This window comes from Gopherus evgoodei, chromosome 3, assembly GCF_007399415.2.
Source record: "Gopherus evgoodei ecotype Sinaloan lineage chromosome 3, rGopEvg1_v1.p, whole genome shotgun sequence".
NCBI classification, from domain to species: Eukaryota; Metazoa; Chordata; order Testudines; family Testudinidae; genus Gopherus; species Gopherus evgoodei.
The window spans coordinates 161,258,603-161,275,365 of record NC_044324.1 but is presented as its reverse complement, the minus strand read 5'-3'; positions in this window follow the sequence as shown (position 1 = coordinate 161,275,365).

The following is a 16,763-nucleotide window of genomic DNA, read 5'->3' as shown; positions in this document are numbered from 1 at the left end:
ACAGGAATTGGGCAGCACCCTTTTAAATAGTTTGTCATCCCTCTCGTAGCCTTCAGAGCCTTCTGTGTTTGAGATGCCACCAGGACCCTGCAGCAGCAGTGGTGCCTGTAGGTAGCTAGGTCTTGCATGTTGTGTTCAGTTAGCAGACATGGTTATTTGGGCCCAGACGCTCAAGGTATTCAGGTACCTAACTCCCACTGATTTCAACTGGAGTTGGGCTTTAGACTCCACTGTGCCCTCTGGCTCCTTCCTGTGACTTTTGCTGTGCAAAAAGCAAAAGACACAATCATTGGCGAGGAGGATGAGCTCCTGAGCCAGGAACACAGTGAATTAGACAGTGACTACTGAAGCCAAGGGGACATGAAGAGGAAACTCTAGTCTGCAGCCTCCGGGACTGTGAGTAACCTGCTCATTTACAGAAAAATAATTTGAAAAAAGGACTACAATTATCTGTTTTGGGGAGGGAAATGGCCTCATTTGATAGCTCAGTAGAAGACTGGCCCAGCTCTATCGAGAGACTAGAACAGTATATAATAGCTAATAGTATAACTGATGAGAAAATGGTGGTGGTTTTACTGAGCATAATGAGGGCTAAGATTTATAACCTGCCGCTTAGCCTAACAGCTCCTATTAAACCTGCAGACAAAACATTTGCTGAGATTGTTTGCTGGAAAATTTTACAAAATCACCTCTCCCCAAAGCCACTGGTGATTGCAGAGCCCTTCTGCTTTTAGAAATGGAATCAATAAGAAAATGAAACAAGTTCTGAATATGTGGCTGGATTAAAGAAATTAACAGAGCATTGCCAGTGTGGAAAGTGTTTAAATGATGCATTAAGGAACCAGCCAGTGCATGGTATTCAAAATGAAACAACCCAAAATTGTTATTGACTGAGGCTCATTTGACACCCAAACGTGCTCTAAAAATTGCTGTATCAATAGAAACAGCTACTAATGATGCCAGGGAACTGAAACAACAACATCATGTACTCTGTGCAACAAATTAACTGGGGGGGTCAAGCAGAAAGCACAGCATGGACAACCCTCAAAGACTAAATGCTTTCATTGTGAGAAAGAGTCGCACAATGCAAATAATAGTTGGTTCAAGGACAAGTCCTGTAGAAACTGCAAGAAATTGGGTCACACAGAGAAATTTTCATGTGCAGGTCAATGCAAAAAGCACAACCACCACCAGGCCACGGAAACATTTACTCTTGGCTACACATCAGCCACCTCTGGTTGCAATTCTTAACCCAACGACGGTACAAGTAATGGCTGCAGCACAATTATGGGGATGCACAATATTCCTGGGCACTCACTGTTAATACTGCGTTCAAAAGCATCGACCAACGAGTGAATGCGGATAGCTTGTTACACTTGCTATTTGAAGCAGCAAGTAAGGTGAAGGCAGTGAAATCGGTGACAGTCACTAAATTCTACATTACGACGAATGGATGGATTTATGCACACAAACAACAGTTTCCAGCTTTCTCTGCCTGAAAAGCACAGTTGAGTATATATCAAGGTGTGACCCAAGCCTGGTTATTCGTATGGAGCTCAGGTCATGTGTACTCCAAGAATTACATGAAGGCCATTTGGGAACTGTAAAAATGAAAGTCTTTGCCTGGAGTTTTGTGTGGTGGCCACAGATTGATACACAAATAGAGGAAATGACAAAACAATGTTAAGGTCATCAACAAAACACAACAAACGCCCACACATGTTCCTTGGAATCCTTGAGAGCAACCAACTGCTCTGTGCCGGCAAATCCACATAGATTACACTGAACCATTAATAGGACATACATTTTTGATTGTAGTAGATGCCCATTTTAGATAGCCTGAAGTATTCAGTATGAGTTCAACTAATTCAGCGCAGACAGTGGAAGTGCTAAGACTATTATTTTCACAGATGGGAGTTCCTGAACAGATTGTAAGTGACAATGAAACTCAGTTCACGTCTGAAGAGTTTCAATTCTTTGTCAAAAGAAATGGTATCAAACGGCACATCAGCACCTTCCCATCCAGCCACAAACGGATTAGCGGAAAGGTTTATCCACACATTCAAGCCAGCGATTCATGTTCTGGCTTCGGATAAAAGTAGTATACAACACAAGAGTACAGATTTTTATTTCACCTGTAGGAATGCGGCACATGCTGCTGCAAATTATACACCAGTTCTGTTGGTTACGGCTGTAATTTAAGGTCTCATCTGAACTTGTTAAAGGCTGATCTACAAGGGAACATTCACAGAAATAGCCTGATTGAATTGCCACAAATAGTCACATCCGAAAGCACAGTTTTCATGTTGGAGAAAACAAAGATACTTTAGAGATAATTCATAGAAACCTGGAGCAATTACATTGCAGACGAGACCCCTGCCTTAGCAGGGAGAAGTGGCACCAAATATGTCATGCCGAAGACATGCACGCCCTGTTGAATGCGTGCTTGCAAGCTGATGTTCTATCCCAGGGAGGCCTAGTGAAAATAAGCTAATAATACAGCCGCAGCTGGTGCCCTGTGATAGCACCAGTGAGCCTCAGGTCCCTGTTTCTACTAAAAGGGACCCCGATACTACAGAAAAGGAAGATGCTGTTGATACAGCTACACCACAAAGTGCAGACATGGCTCCAGACACTGGTGTGATGCCGAAGAGACGTTTTCCAGAGAGAAGTCATAATCCAGCTCTCAGATTTAAAGTGGAGCACCCTGGTCTATTTAATGGCAGTAAGGCATTGGTAACTCTTTTTAAATTATGCCTTTACACATTAAGGGGGGAGGCATATGTACTGCACGACAATGGGTAGTACCTTTGAATAGTTTGTGAGCCCTCAAATGGACCTCACTGTCTTTTATGTTCCAGAAGTCACCAGAACCCTGCCAGAGCAGCAGTGTATGTATATATAGCTAAGCTTTGCATGTTGTGTATAATCAGTAAACACCCCACTGTGCCTTTCTGTTAGGCAACGAGCAAAAGGCACAACAAGAACCATGGCTTTTATTATAGGAGAGCTCTGTCAGGTCCTCCAGTCCGCCCGCCTCAGTAAGAACAGCATTGCTCTCTTCCTTGCAGGTTTCCACCTCCTCCACTGAGGAAGCAGTTACATAGCCACAGTGTTATAATTTGGGTGGATGGGGACTCGAGACTGATCATCCCATGTGAAGCATGAGTGGAAATGCATGCAGCTCTGAGATGGGGATATGGCAAACTGAGGAGGAGGAAGTGGGGAACTGTGCTAGAGCCAGTGTCTGTCCAGGAGCAGTCTCTTTTTTGGCTCCCATACAGAAGATGCTCAGAACCAAACTTGACCTGCCACAGGGACTTAGCTGTCCCTTTAGATACTCACTGGAGTTTTCCCTCAGTTGTAATGGATGGGTCACCTGTTCAGGAATCAGCTGAGCATGAGCAATGTCAAACTGAACCATGTGAAACCCCCAACATGGGTGCCCTCCCTACTCCTCCCTATGGGAGACACAGAGCCATGCTGACACAGGGATATTGGGATAAGTGCCTTGCTGGTGGGAGTGGGATGGGAAAACCCAAGGGCTGCAGGAAGTAGCATCGTATATGGTCTTCCTTCAAAATCAGTGCTGCAGGAAGCACTGTGGTGCAGGGAACAGACGTGGATGACTCAGTATCCTTCTGAATCAATATTGACACCAGGGGTCTAGGGCAGCACGAAGGGATGCTTTGTTGCTGGAGGTGCCAAGCTCCTGTAGTTAGACCAGGGGTCAGCAATCTTTCAGAAGTGGTGTGCTGAGTCTTCATTTATTCACTCTGATTTAAGGTTTTGTGTGCCAGTAATACATTTTAACGTTTTTAGAAGGTCTCTTTCTGTAAGTCTATAATATATAACTAAACTATTGTTGTATGTAAAGTAAATAAGGTTTTTTTAAATGTTTAAGAAGCTTTATTTAAAATTAAATTAAAATGCAGAGCCCCCCGGACCGGTGGCCAGGACCCAGGCATTGTGAGTGTCACTGAAAATCAGCTTGCGTGCCACCTTTGGCACATGTGCCATAGGTTGCCTTCCCCTGAGCTAGAGCCTCGTTTCCTAGGCTCTCATATTAATAGGGTGGCATTTTAAGATAACTAAACATGTGACCCCTAGTTACTTGGGGTGGGGCACGCATGCTCCCCCACAGCATCTCTCCAAGATGTGCTGCCTCCCTGTCACCACAACTCTGGCCAGCAAAGGGGGCCAGGGACATCCTCTGGCCAACACCTGTTCAATTTCAGTTGGGTTCCCCCTTCTTTGGCAGAATCCCCATCCGTCGTCCCATGCCCGCCCTCCCTTCCCACCCACATAGGGGGTGGCTGTTAGTGTAGGAGTAGAGCTACTAAGGCATCACCACAGGCTAGTCAAAGCTCTGGCTCTTTACAGTTCAAACCTGCTGGCTCTAGGAGCAGCCTCTCAATTAAAAAAAATAAGTAAACAAAAGTACTTGAGAGGCGCTGGGGTTTAAGGAGCTGAAAGAAAAACAGAGGGAGAGGGCAGGCAGTTGCTGGCCTGCCTTTGGCATCCAGCCAGCATCAAAGCTTCATTCAATTAAATACATTTTTATTTAATAAAATGCATCTGCACTCGAGTAGTGGAGTGCGGTGCCAGACATGGTACTGAATAGCTCACATGGGAGAGATGGCCGCCAGTCTCCACGAAACCCCTTCCCGATGTCCCCATCAGGCACTGCTACAGCACCTGCCATCCCAAAGGATTACCAAGTAACACTACCTAGCGCTTCTGTGCGCATTTCATCAGTGCATCTCAGAGTGCTTTACAAAAGCCAAGCACCTTACAGGACATGTATACGGAATTGCTTCCCTTGCCACGGAAATGCAGCCACCTTTGGGACAGAAGTGCATTTACCCAGCACACAGCAATGCTACAACTCTCTAGGGGAGGAAGTGAAGAATACTGTATTTAGGTGAAATTTCTGGGCACGGTTAGATCAACACAATGTAGTCACCCACTTTGGAATATGATCAGAACACCAAGGCTAAAAACTGCCACAGGTTCTTTACTGGCCACGAGAGGTCAGAACCTGAGTTTTCGGCCTTATCAGAAAGATGGTACAATCAGCAACACAGAGCTGAGGAACTGGGGTCAGTTCCTCAGTGTTGAGTCAGGGAAAGGTCAGTCACCAACACCACGTGCTACAGCATCTGGGGCTTTCCTTTGGGTCTTCCCATCCAAGTGACAACCAGGCAAGACTCTGCTTAGTAGATGAAATCTGATGAAATCCCAGCTGCAGGGGACACTGATTGGGGCTGATAGATTTCAGATTATTTTAAGGATCTACTAAACATTTTTAAATGATGACTCCCCACTTTTTACACTATTACATAATCCAAGAAAAAGGGGACGATGGATGAAATTGACAGCCTGCACACACATCCTCACAAAACAGGTGGAACGCTCTGCTGTGGCATACTATGGGACTGAGGTTTCAAAGGGGTAGGAAATTGTATGGCCAACAGTAATGTATTTTGTTATGCATTAAAATAGGAAGAATCAGCTCTCATGCTTCAGAGCATCACATAATCACCCAGAGAGGTCAAGAAGGAATTCCCTCCACCCCTAATAATTCTCATCACTTTTCCTTCTGTAGATTTGAAAGCGCTTTCCAAAGGTTGATTAGGATCATTTATCATTCTGACAGATGGGGACACTGAAACAGAGAGGTTAAGCCTCATGTCACATAGCATGTATGTGTCAGAACTGGGAAAAGAACCCAGGAGTCCTGGCTCCTCACTCTGCTGTCTTTCTTCCAGTAGGCCATGCTGCCTGTGGAACATTGCAGAAGAGGTCAAATGCACTCCGAGTGTTCTTCTGAAGAAGTGAATATTGACCTCTGGATACTGGGCTTGCTGAACCAGTAATTTGAGTTGGCACAATCAAGTTGACACTTCCAAAATTATACACCAAAAGGGTGATTTTTAAACCTTGCTACACAGTCTGAAATATGCTGAAGCCTCCAGTGCACCCAGATTTTCAGAGGCTCTCTCAGGGCTCCAGTCGCCACTTGCTTTTCCATCTTCCCTCATCCTCATTCTTTTAAAACCTTCGCGTAACATCAGAAATAAAAGTGCTTTCAAATCTCTTTTCCTGCTGTGGTGTTCCATCGCCTTCCACTCTCCATTGTTCCCTGTTGCCCTTGAAAAATGATTCAAGCCGACTGCGCGCTCCCATCTCTGAGTAGACCTTTTCGTTCCCTTTTAGCATGTCAATTTAAAATGAAAAAGCAAAAAACAAACAAACAAAGAAGGCTACAAAGGCTCCATGTGTGTCTTGCTACCTGCAAAGCAATTCAATCCATTCAATTTTCTCTAGCATCCTCAACACATAGCATCACAGAGCTCTGCACACTGAGAGTTAGTCATAAGCTAATGAGAAAGAGAAAGGATTAAATAATATCTTCAATTCATAGATCACCTTTCATTCTGAAGGGCCCCAATGCATTGTACAGTTATATAATCTATGCAAGCAACACTGAAATGCAGCCAGCTCTGACGAGGGTGGCAATCAACTTGTTTGTGCACTGCACGATTACTATGTAAAGTCATACTCAGACCTGGAGTGAAATGCCTTCCTAAGTCCTATGGACATTGGCTTACAAGCTGGAGCACACGTTTTTATTACCCTTAGTATTATTCTAGCTTATTTAGCTACAAGTATAAGTAAGCATTAAATTATCCAGATCTGTGGACAATAACTTCCTGTTGCGGGGAGTTCCACATGTTAAGCACATACTGTGTAAAGCATTATTGCCTTTGATTAGTTCTAAATCAATTATTTTAACTTCATCCAGAATTTTTCTTGTATTCAAGATACTTAGGGACAAGGTGAATGTGAGACACTGATCAGTTTCCATGTCATACTGAACACCTCAGTGGGGTCCCCTTGAACCTGTCTCCTTTCTAACATTCATACAGCACAGCCAGCAAAGACACAATATGCTCATTACGTCGTCTTCTCTCACTGCCCTCTACATACCTCCAAACTAAAAGCTAATGTTAAAAAATTATATAGTACATGGGTTAAGAAAAGAGTATCTGTACGTCTGAGTATAGTGCTTAGATTATCCACAAATACAAAGTTTGTTTTAAAAGTCATAAGATACATATACTGTATAATCAGCAATAACCCAAATTAAGGTGAATAGATTTAAGAATACAGTTTAGATATTAGCAGCCAAATATTCGGGTACATCACTCATGAAAAGTTTATATAGAGAGTTGGTTGTGGAAAGCAAATATGGCAATGAGTGAAGCTTGTCCCTCAGTAATTGAGAATTTAGGGTAGGTTGTCCACTTAGAAATACAATCCATGAGGGAAGTATTTCAGTTCCTTTCCCCACCATGCTTCTGACCGGCACTCCAGCTTATCTCTCCTGGTGTTGCCGACGTCCAGTGATGTGTTCTGGGTAGCTACAGCCACTGCTAATCTATTCAGTTAGCCAATATTTCCATTCCCATCTGCAAAGCACCATTAGAGATTTAGGTACCAGTGGATTCTGACATGACTATTGCCCTTTAATCAAGTACAGCTGGCTCATTCATGATGCTGTGACAGGCAAAATCCCATGCGCTAACCTTAGGAATAAATATTATTATGACAAGCCCTAAGCCCACGTCCAGACTAACCCGCCGTATCGGCGGGTTAAAATCGATTGCTCGGAGATCGATATATCGCGTCGAGTCTAGACGCGATATATCGATCCCCGAGCGCGCTTACATCGATTCCGGAACTCCATCAACCCGAACGGAGTTCCGGAATCAACACGGAGAGCCGCGGACATCGATCCCGCGCCGCCTGGACGGGTGAGTAATTCGATCTTAGATATTCGACTTCAGCTACGTTATTCACGTAGCTGAAGTTGCGTATCTAAGATCGATTTTCCTCCCCTAGTCTGGACGAGGCCTAAGAGAAACTAGACATATGGATCGAGAGTGCCTAGGAATTCTGGGGAACACCATCTGCAAGAGAGTCTTGAAATTCCTCTTTTCTAGAGGAGGGAGAAATAGAGGCTATGCTCCTCCCATAATGCACCGGAAACCACCTATTCCTAAAGAGAAGGCATAGAAATCCAAGCCCAAAGAATGGGGTGATTGTGGTATGTTGACTTCCCTGTAGACCAGAATTCCACCCACTAGGCCACACTGCCTTTCGGAGAAGCCCTTCTCCCCAGACCGAGCTGGAAAAAAGTCCAGGCACATAAATATCCTTTCAGCACAGCCAGCCTGAGAACGTTTCAACTCAGTGATTTGGTTTGTAAATCTCCTTTCTGGGGAAGAGCAAGCTATAACCATCCCAGTGCAACCGGCCTCTTCCTTACAGTGTGTAGAAATGATATCGTCTTTCCTCATTACTGGGCTGAGTGCCACCTGTAGACCATGTCCATCCCTCCCCATTACAGCAGCCCCTGGGGATTCAGGCTCTCTCCTGCTTAATGGCAAAGTGGTATTAATATTTCAATATCCACATGATATATAACGGGCCATGTTAAAAATCAATCAATAGGCCTTCCCTCATTTCCCCATATCTGCTGGCTTAAGGGAGGAAATTGCTACTGCCCAAGACCTTGAATGCCATTGGTTATTTTTTCCTCTCCATGGATGCATTTAACTCATCATTTAAAAAAAAAACCTTTGAGAAGCCCATGGCTTTTTCTTGATGTACGTGAGGGGGCAGGGAAAGAGTTTGGTTCAGCTACGGGGATGGAAGGCAGAGTCTTGCAGTTCCTAGATCAAGAGCTCTGTAGGGCCTGGGGCAGCGAAGACAAAAGCAGGCCTGATTTCCCAGTATGTGGGAATGAGGCAGGCTCTGCAGGTAATGAGACGGGAAGAGCTCAGCTCCATTCGTAGTGTTTCACAAAACCCCACTGGAAGTGACACGCCCCCTTGTTGGAAGCCTCGGAAGAGAAGCCAAAGATTGCATGAGCCATGGAGACCCAACTCCCTTCTGCTGAGGCAGGGTGTTGCTCCAGGGTAGGGCAGAGGCATTTTGCGAGGAGGAAGGGGATTGGAGAAGAAGAAAAGCTTGCCCTGCTGTTGCCCCTGCAGCATCTGCTATGTGAAGAAATAGGACTTCAGGCTTCAGGACTGCCAGCTAGATATCTTTCACCCAAACCAACATTCTTCTTCTTCAAAAGAGGAACTGAAACATATGAGCAGCTACCGCTGCCTGAGCAGCAGTGCTCAGCTGGGGAGGAATCATATATGGGGAGTGCTGTGGTCAGGCTCCACCTACCATCTCGGAATAGCTGGACGATGAGCAGCGTAACAGCAATCGCTAGTCATCAGAGTTTGTGCCCCACTCAGATCAAGTGGGGAAGCTATGCCATGCAGGGTTACTGTCTCAGGGTGCTGGTCTGCAAACTTAGGCAGACAGCATGATATCAGGGCATCGTTTGAAGGTTTTCTCTGCAGCCATAAAGGCTGGTAACTTCCTTTGTATAATGGAAGCTTAGATTATCCAGAGATCGCTGGGTCATTGGAGAGGTACAGGTACAGCAAACACAGTGACTCACAACAGCTTGGCTTGCCACAGCTAATCTCAGCCAGGTGACTACGCAGTGAGCCTCGTTCCTTTTCTCCTGCAGCATTTCGGGGACAGGTTCGCACCCCAGTCCTGTCACCTTCAGGCTTCTCATCCCTTATATCGCGTCTGCTAAGAACACAACTGGGACCCCACACACCAACACAACTCGTTTCACATGAGCCACCGAACTGGGGAGGGAGAGGACGAGAGAACAAACACCTGACAGATTTTAGTCACCATAGGAAGGTGCTCAGAAACTACAGTGATGATGGTATAAAAGCTTATAAAGAAGAGAACAACTGTCAGATCAGGGACCACAGCTGAGTTCCCAAATACTGTGAAAGTTCAGAGGAGACTCAGAATTCCAATGATTAGACACATTTTCTGAGCTATTCAGTCAGGCAAAGCTGGGCTGGTTATTTCAGAGTCCCTCTTCCAGATGGGACCCACTAGCTCAGAAATGGCATGGAAACCTAAAGAAGAAGTTAATGTTTTTTCTCCAGCATCAGCAAGAGGTGAGGGGAACAATTCATATTTCAGTAGGGCAAGCACTGGTGTTGGAGGAAAATAAGGGAAAGTCAGATGAAAAATGGAGGACATATCTTAAGGGACATTTCAGGGAAATACCAGTTCCCTTAGCATATCAAGTGTACTTTTCTACTGCCCTCAAATATACAATGCAATTATCACAAGCTTCAATTTAATGTTTAAAATGGTCAAAGGATGTCCCTTAAAATAAGGGACGAGTTGTCACCCTATAGTTCAGCCACCTCTGTGTCATTGGGTTATAACTTCTGATCACTAGCCATTACTGATCTGGGACTGGATTGGAACCAGTGACTAAGAGGGGAAGTCTCCATTTCCCATCCTCTCATCCAGTCTCTGCTAAGGTGCAGTGTTTTGCTTCCACTCCAGCCACTGGCCCCTTTTCTGTCATGTCTGTTTAGGAGCCATTCCGGCCCCACCTCAGGTTCAAGCAGAGGTGAAAGTAAGCCAGTCCGATACGGCACAGTGTACCAGCAAGAGCCAGTACGCTGTGCCAGACTGGACTGGCTTCCGCAGCGGTGATTTAAAGGGCCCGGGGCTCCAGCTGCTACAGGGAGCCCCGGGCCCTTTAAAGCACTGCCGGAGCTCCGGCAGCCAGGCTTGGGCAGGGATTTAAAGGGTCCAGTGCTCCTGCCACTGGGGGGAGCCCCAGGCCCTTTAAATCCCCACTGGAGCTCCAGCAGCTGGGCTCCCGTGGTGATTTAAAGGGCCCAGAGCTCTGCAGTGGCCAGAGCCCTGGGCCCTTTAATTCACCCCTGAGCCCCGGGGCTCCCAGCAGCCTCTGCAGCTGGTAGCTCCAGGGTGATTTAAAGGCCCTGGGGCTCCCAGCCATAGCTGGAGCCCCAGGGCCTTTAAATCTTAAAAGGCCCTGCCTCTTCTGGTTGAGGCCATGCCTCTTCCAGTTGAGGCTACGCCCCTACTCAGGATTCCGGCATACTGGCAAGTCCTTTAAGTTACTTTCATCCCTGGGTTCAAGGGAATCTTCAAATTCTCCTATTAAGGAAGGTATATAAGGGAGGGCAAAGAGGGCTGAGGGTAGCGGGAGGTGAACTCCGCGTTCCAGAGTCCTGGAGGAGATGCAAAAAAATGCTGCTGAGAAAGAATAAAACAGAGTGAAGAGGACAAAAACATGGTCCCACCTATTGCAAAGCACCAGACCCAGACATGTGCTGGAGCTGTGTCCACCAACGTCCTCAGAGCTCTGCACCCCTAAAGTCTCTTTCCTGCGCAGGACCCTCCAAGGTAGAGAAGGAACTTTGTCACACAGCATAGGTGAGAGGACAGTCAAGCCCATGCATTTTAAGCACTCTTGCTAGACTCTTCCTGGGTTTTCTCTTGGTAATCTGTTCTGTTATTATTTTTCTGGGACCACACAATGCACAGTCAACCTGTGGAACTCCTTGCCAGAGGATGTTGTGAAGGCCAAGACTATAACAGAGTTAAAAAAAGAACTAGATAAATTCAAGGAGAAGAGTTCCATCAAAGGCTATTAGCCAGGATGGGCAAGGGTGGCATCCGTAACCTCTGTTTTGCCAGAAGCTGGAAATGGGTGATAGAGGATGGATCAGTTGATGATTACCTATTCTGTTCATTCCCTCTGGTGCACCTGGCATTGACCACTGTTGGAAGACAGGATACTGGGCTAGACGGACCTTTGATCTGACCCAGTATGGCCGTTCTTATGTTCACACTGGGAATCATCTCACTCATCCAGAGCAATCATAGCTGGATCTTAGCCCAGTCCAATCCTTGTCACCAATCTTCACCTGTTGTGGGTTGCAGAATCACAAAGCACCCACCTGGATTTTCTTAACAAAACACACTCCTTTCTATTTAATTCAGAATGAGACATCCAAGGAACTTTTAGAAAGCAATGGACATGCTCAGATACTATAGATTTGAGAGAGAGGCAGATAACAGAGCTCTCACTGATCCTCACAGCCAGCACTGCTTCTAGCCGCTCTCAAGCTGCTCTTTTTCACAGCTCAGCCTCTACGCATCATTCATTAAGCACAGGTGCAGACCGGAGCATTGGCTGCAACAGTGATTCACCTGTCACTATTCCTAGACATGTTTAGCCAAAAGGAGAACAGCAACTTGTGTGGGCTCCAAATTAGTTCATGTGGGTTCACTGTGAAACACTTTGCCCTTTGAATTCACAGCTAACATTGTGCAGAGCAACAGCTAACAACGCTCCTGCTCAGATTTTGTCTATAAAACAGCTTTCCATCTGAAGGATCCCAAAGCACTTCAGAAGCTGTATACACAGCTCCAGAGAAATGCAGCCACCTCTGACATGAAGCACTAGGCATACCATGCAGCAGGGAGGGGAAAGTGGACATTTAAGCTAAGGCAACACTACTAGCCTTCCCATAAATGCTGTGGGATCTTTGACATGGACTCAGAGCAACCATGACTTTGAATTGTAAGATCTCATCTAACAGACTCACCCAGTACCCAATTTATCACCCCTCCAGGAGGAAAGACAGTGCTGCCCCTAGCAGGATTTGAACCTGGGTCTCTAGGAACTTTATGTGTTTAAACCTGACAGGACATTAAACTGTCCCATTTAGCTAGGGACAGAGATGCACTGGAGGAAGGTGGACCCAAATCGGCCACATTCATCCCTAACGCAATGTCACTGAGTGACACCAGGGATGATTGTGACCTAATCTCTAGGCAGGAGGCAAAGACAAGATTAAGGATGGAGGGATGGGCAGCTCTCCCGCTTGCCTGACAGCAGAGCCAGTCAGCCCACCCAGGCCACTACACCAACATGGGCAAGCAAGGGGAACTGCTGCCAGAGGCGCCGCAACCCACCCCAAAAGCACAACTGGTCCAGGAGAACCCTGGCCCTGCACCCTTTGCCCCTAGAAGCAGGTGAGTTTGAACATGTACCTGGGAATGTGTGTGGAGTGGGGAGGCTGGTTTCTAGGGGCGATTTTAGGACCCCTGGCTATTCTAGCCCCTGCACCCCTTGGAGCAGTGACTGCTGTTAACCACACTAAATGATGCCAGATCACGTGGTTGTTTTGTGATGTGGACAAGTACCCACTGTGGTTTAAACTGAGCTCCTCCAAACTCATTTCACTTGTGGCCTAGGGCAGTGGCGAAGGGTTGTCTTGCAGACCCAGACAACTGTAACTATAGCAAGAGGAATGGTATTGTTAGGATACAAGGAAACGGGCTCTCAGCATTTACCTCATGCATTTTCTGCCCTGTGGCCCGGGAACACTTTTGTGGGCTGATGAGAGGGGAGAACGGTGGATAATTATACTGGGGCCGCGAGCTCAGGCAGGCCCCCAAAACATCTGTAACTGGGATGAATTGGGAGGGAGTGGGGCCCCAGCGAACGTAATGTACCAGGGATCCAAATTTCTCTCAATGGGTCTTCCATACAGCTGTTAGAGACATGAGACGGGCCACTCTCTCTGTGAGAGCTCATGGTCAGACTAGTGCCTGGATGGGACACTCATGAAAACCCAGGTGCTGCAGGAAGCAGTGTTGGTTACATATTGGGAGTGCTCTTGACTCTGAGTCAGCAGAGGGGGCACCATGCTGCTGGTTTCAGGTCAGATACAACCCCAAAGTTCTAACTGCTTGTGATCACTACATGTCCTATGGCACTTTCATAACAGTTGGGTTGTTACCCCCAGTGTCCTAACCAAATTCCAGCCTCTGTAATTCCCTTCTACCTCCCTGTGGGCCCTACCCAGTGCTCAATTTGCACCAGGGCTTGCCAGGGCTGAGCCTCAGCACCTCTAGGCTTCTCTGTTCATAGCCCTGGCACCTCTGGGTTTCCTGCATCAGTTATGAGTGTAAAAAAAATTGCTTGAGCCCCGGGACCTCTTTCATTACAAATTAAGTACCGGTCCTACCTCCCCTCTGCAGTATCAGTTGCACACAGCATTTCTCTTCACTTCCTGTCCTAAACGTCTGTGTGCTATTTAATCAACTGCCATGTTCCAACTGAAAGTCAGGTGCATCTCAAGAGTTAAAAAAGGGATCCTTTTATACACACACACTATTTTGTGATGTACTCATCTAAAGACTCCTAGTATAGGTTGGCAGCAGAGTTTGAACCCGGGACTTTTATCATTACCAGACGCATCTCTCCCAGCTGAGCTAAAGGAATAACTTCAGCAGCGGGCAGCAATAGTAGGTTATCATGCTGTAAGTGCACCAAAAACACTAGCGAGGACACAAGTGTCATATTTCAAAAAAACATTGTACTTACTGAGGCAATGTGGTTCAGTCGATGGGCCACTGGCTAGGAGTCAACTGGTTTCTATTCGTGGCTCTGCTACAACCTGCTGTGTGAGCGTGTGCTTGTCATGTTACTCTGTGCCTCAGTTTCCCTTCCCCACCCTTGGTCTGTCTTGTCTATCTCAATGATAAGCTCTGTGGACCCGTGATTGTTTTCCACTCCGCATTTGTGTGTACAGCACCTTGGGTGAGGCTCTCAACGGGGTTCTTTAGACACCACTGTAATACAAATAGTGATTGAAAATAAAGCCCAAACAAAAGGGAAGTTCAAACAGAAAACCCCAGTTCTTGCTGGAGACAGACAATGGGGCCTGATCCTGCACAGTTCTGTGGTCAGCGAGACCTCACAGGACCAGGCTCTGCATGTGTGTTAGATGTTTATTGCTTCGTGCATTGTTGAGAGAAAGCAATTCCTTTCAACGGATCTCAGGGAGGGAAAAAGCCTCGTGACATCCCTGAAGAAAGCAACACCTGCTGTGTGTTCCTTTCAGTCTGGATTAACCGCCATCTTGTCCCTGCCCCGCCTGCCGCAGCTTCAGATCTGGTGGGTTTCCGCTTGCTGTTTGCTATTTTTTTCCTACTTTACCTCTCTAGTTAAGACATCAGAAGTGAGATTTGTCACTTAACCATCTGGAATAGGCAACCACTGGAGGTTGCAGCTTCTCTGCCTGACACACTCTTAAACAGTGCTAATATAATTCAGATGTTTTACAAACCAGCAACGACAACCAGGCATGAAATTAAAATGTTTGTGGAGCTTGCCGAGTGGAAAATTACCGCTGGGCTAGGGAAAGGCAGGTGCTGGGATAAATTCTGGGGCAGGAAAAGGCAGCCCAGGGGCACTTGGCTTCCCGACAGCCGAATGGAGCTGCTACATTGGCTTTGCTTTCACAAGGAAGCAGTAGTGTACACGTCTCCACCGTCTCGAGAGGAAAAGCCAGAGGGAGAGACATTGATTTGGCAGGAACATGGAAAGTGAATAAGATTTACCCCTCTTTCCCCCACCCCTTTGACATGTCTTACATTTAACCCAGTACAGCCTCAAGCCATTAGTCCTCTGGGAGGGCTTCAAGCAGCAAAGAGTTGGAGGGTAGGGAAGGGCCACACGGAGTGTACATATCTGGGGAGAACAGGAGCAATACTGGCAGCCAGAAGGTAGGGCCACCCAGCACCCCGGCACTAAACCACTACCCAGCACCCCTGCACTAAACCCAGCAACCAAACCGAGACCCGAGTATTACAGCCTGCAGGAAGTGCGTGTCCCAGAGAGGAGTGGGTTGTGAGTGACAGCAGGGCGAAGGGAGGAAAGGGAATCATTCTAGCCAAGAATCTTGTCCTGCCCTCCTGCTCCCAGCAGCCCTCCAGGGTTCCACCCCCCTCCTCAAATTCAGCCAGCCTCTCAGCCCTACAAACACCTTGTTTTCAGCTGCCACCTATTTGGCTTGAAGGGAATGGCAGGACACCAGAAGTGCAAAGAAGAGACCCCCACCAAAAATGCTGTCAATTTGGGGTAACCTCCTCACTCCTCCAGACTCTGGAGAAGTCTATTGTTCCAGACTATACAGCACCCTAAAAGAGTCAGAGAGAAGAACATGGACTCAATCAAAGGGAGAGGGACACTGTGTGTGTATAGAACAAGGCACTGAAGATAGCTATTGTCTATTTCCTACTACAGGGTGTTTTTATCAGCAGGGAGTGGAGTGGGAAAGGGTTAAAACGTTTTCTAATTAAGGAGCAAGCCTGCCCAGGAGAGCAATTAAGCTCCCTTGTTTGATAAGGTTCATGTTACAAGCTCTGAAAACCTTTCTGAGTTCCAGCAATTAAATCACATTTTTCACACAGTTAAAGACATTTCCTTTCATTTTTGCTCTTATCCAGTCTCCCAAGCACCCCCTAGTGCAAGAAGTCATTAGGACAAGGGTGAAATACCAGCCAAGGTGTGAGAACAAGAGTAGGGTGTTTGAGGAAGGGACAGGAGACCGCCATGGAAATAGTATCTTGTATTTCTACAGCACCAGAATGATCCACAGATTCAACTGACTGATTATAAACCACAGACAAGGGTCTCTGTACCAACCACTGAAATGCAGCCATTTCCAGGGTGGAACATGGGAGCCGTTCAACAGCCACACAGCAATTTAGGATGAGAAGGGAATACTGCATCTAGCTGAAAAACACCAACAGAGAATTTAGATTGGAAGAATGTAACTACCCAAATCAGACTTAGGGCTTGGCTACACTGGAGAGTTGCAGCGCTGGTGGTGGGTTTACAGTGCTGCAACTTACTCACCGTCCACACTTGCAAGGCACATACAGCGCTGCATCTCCCTGGCTGCAGCGCTGGCTGTACTCCTGCTCTGCCTGGAGTATAACGATTGCAGCGCTGGTGATGCAGCGCTGCTCCGCCAGTG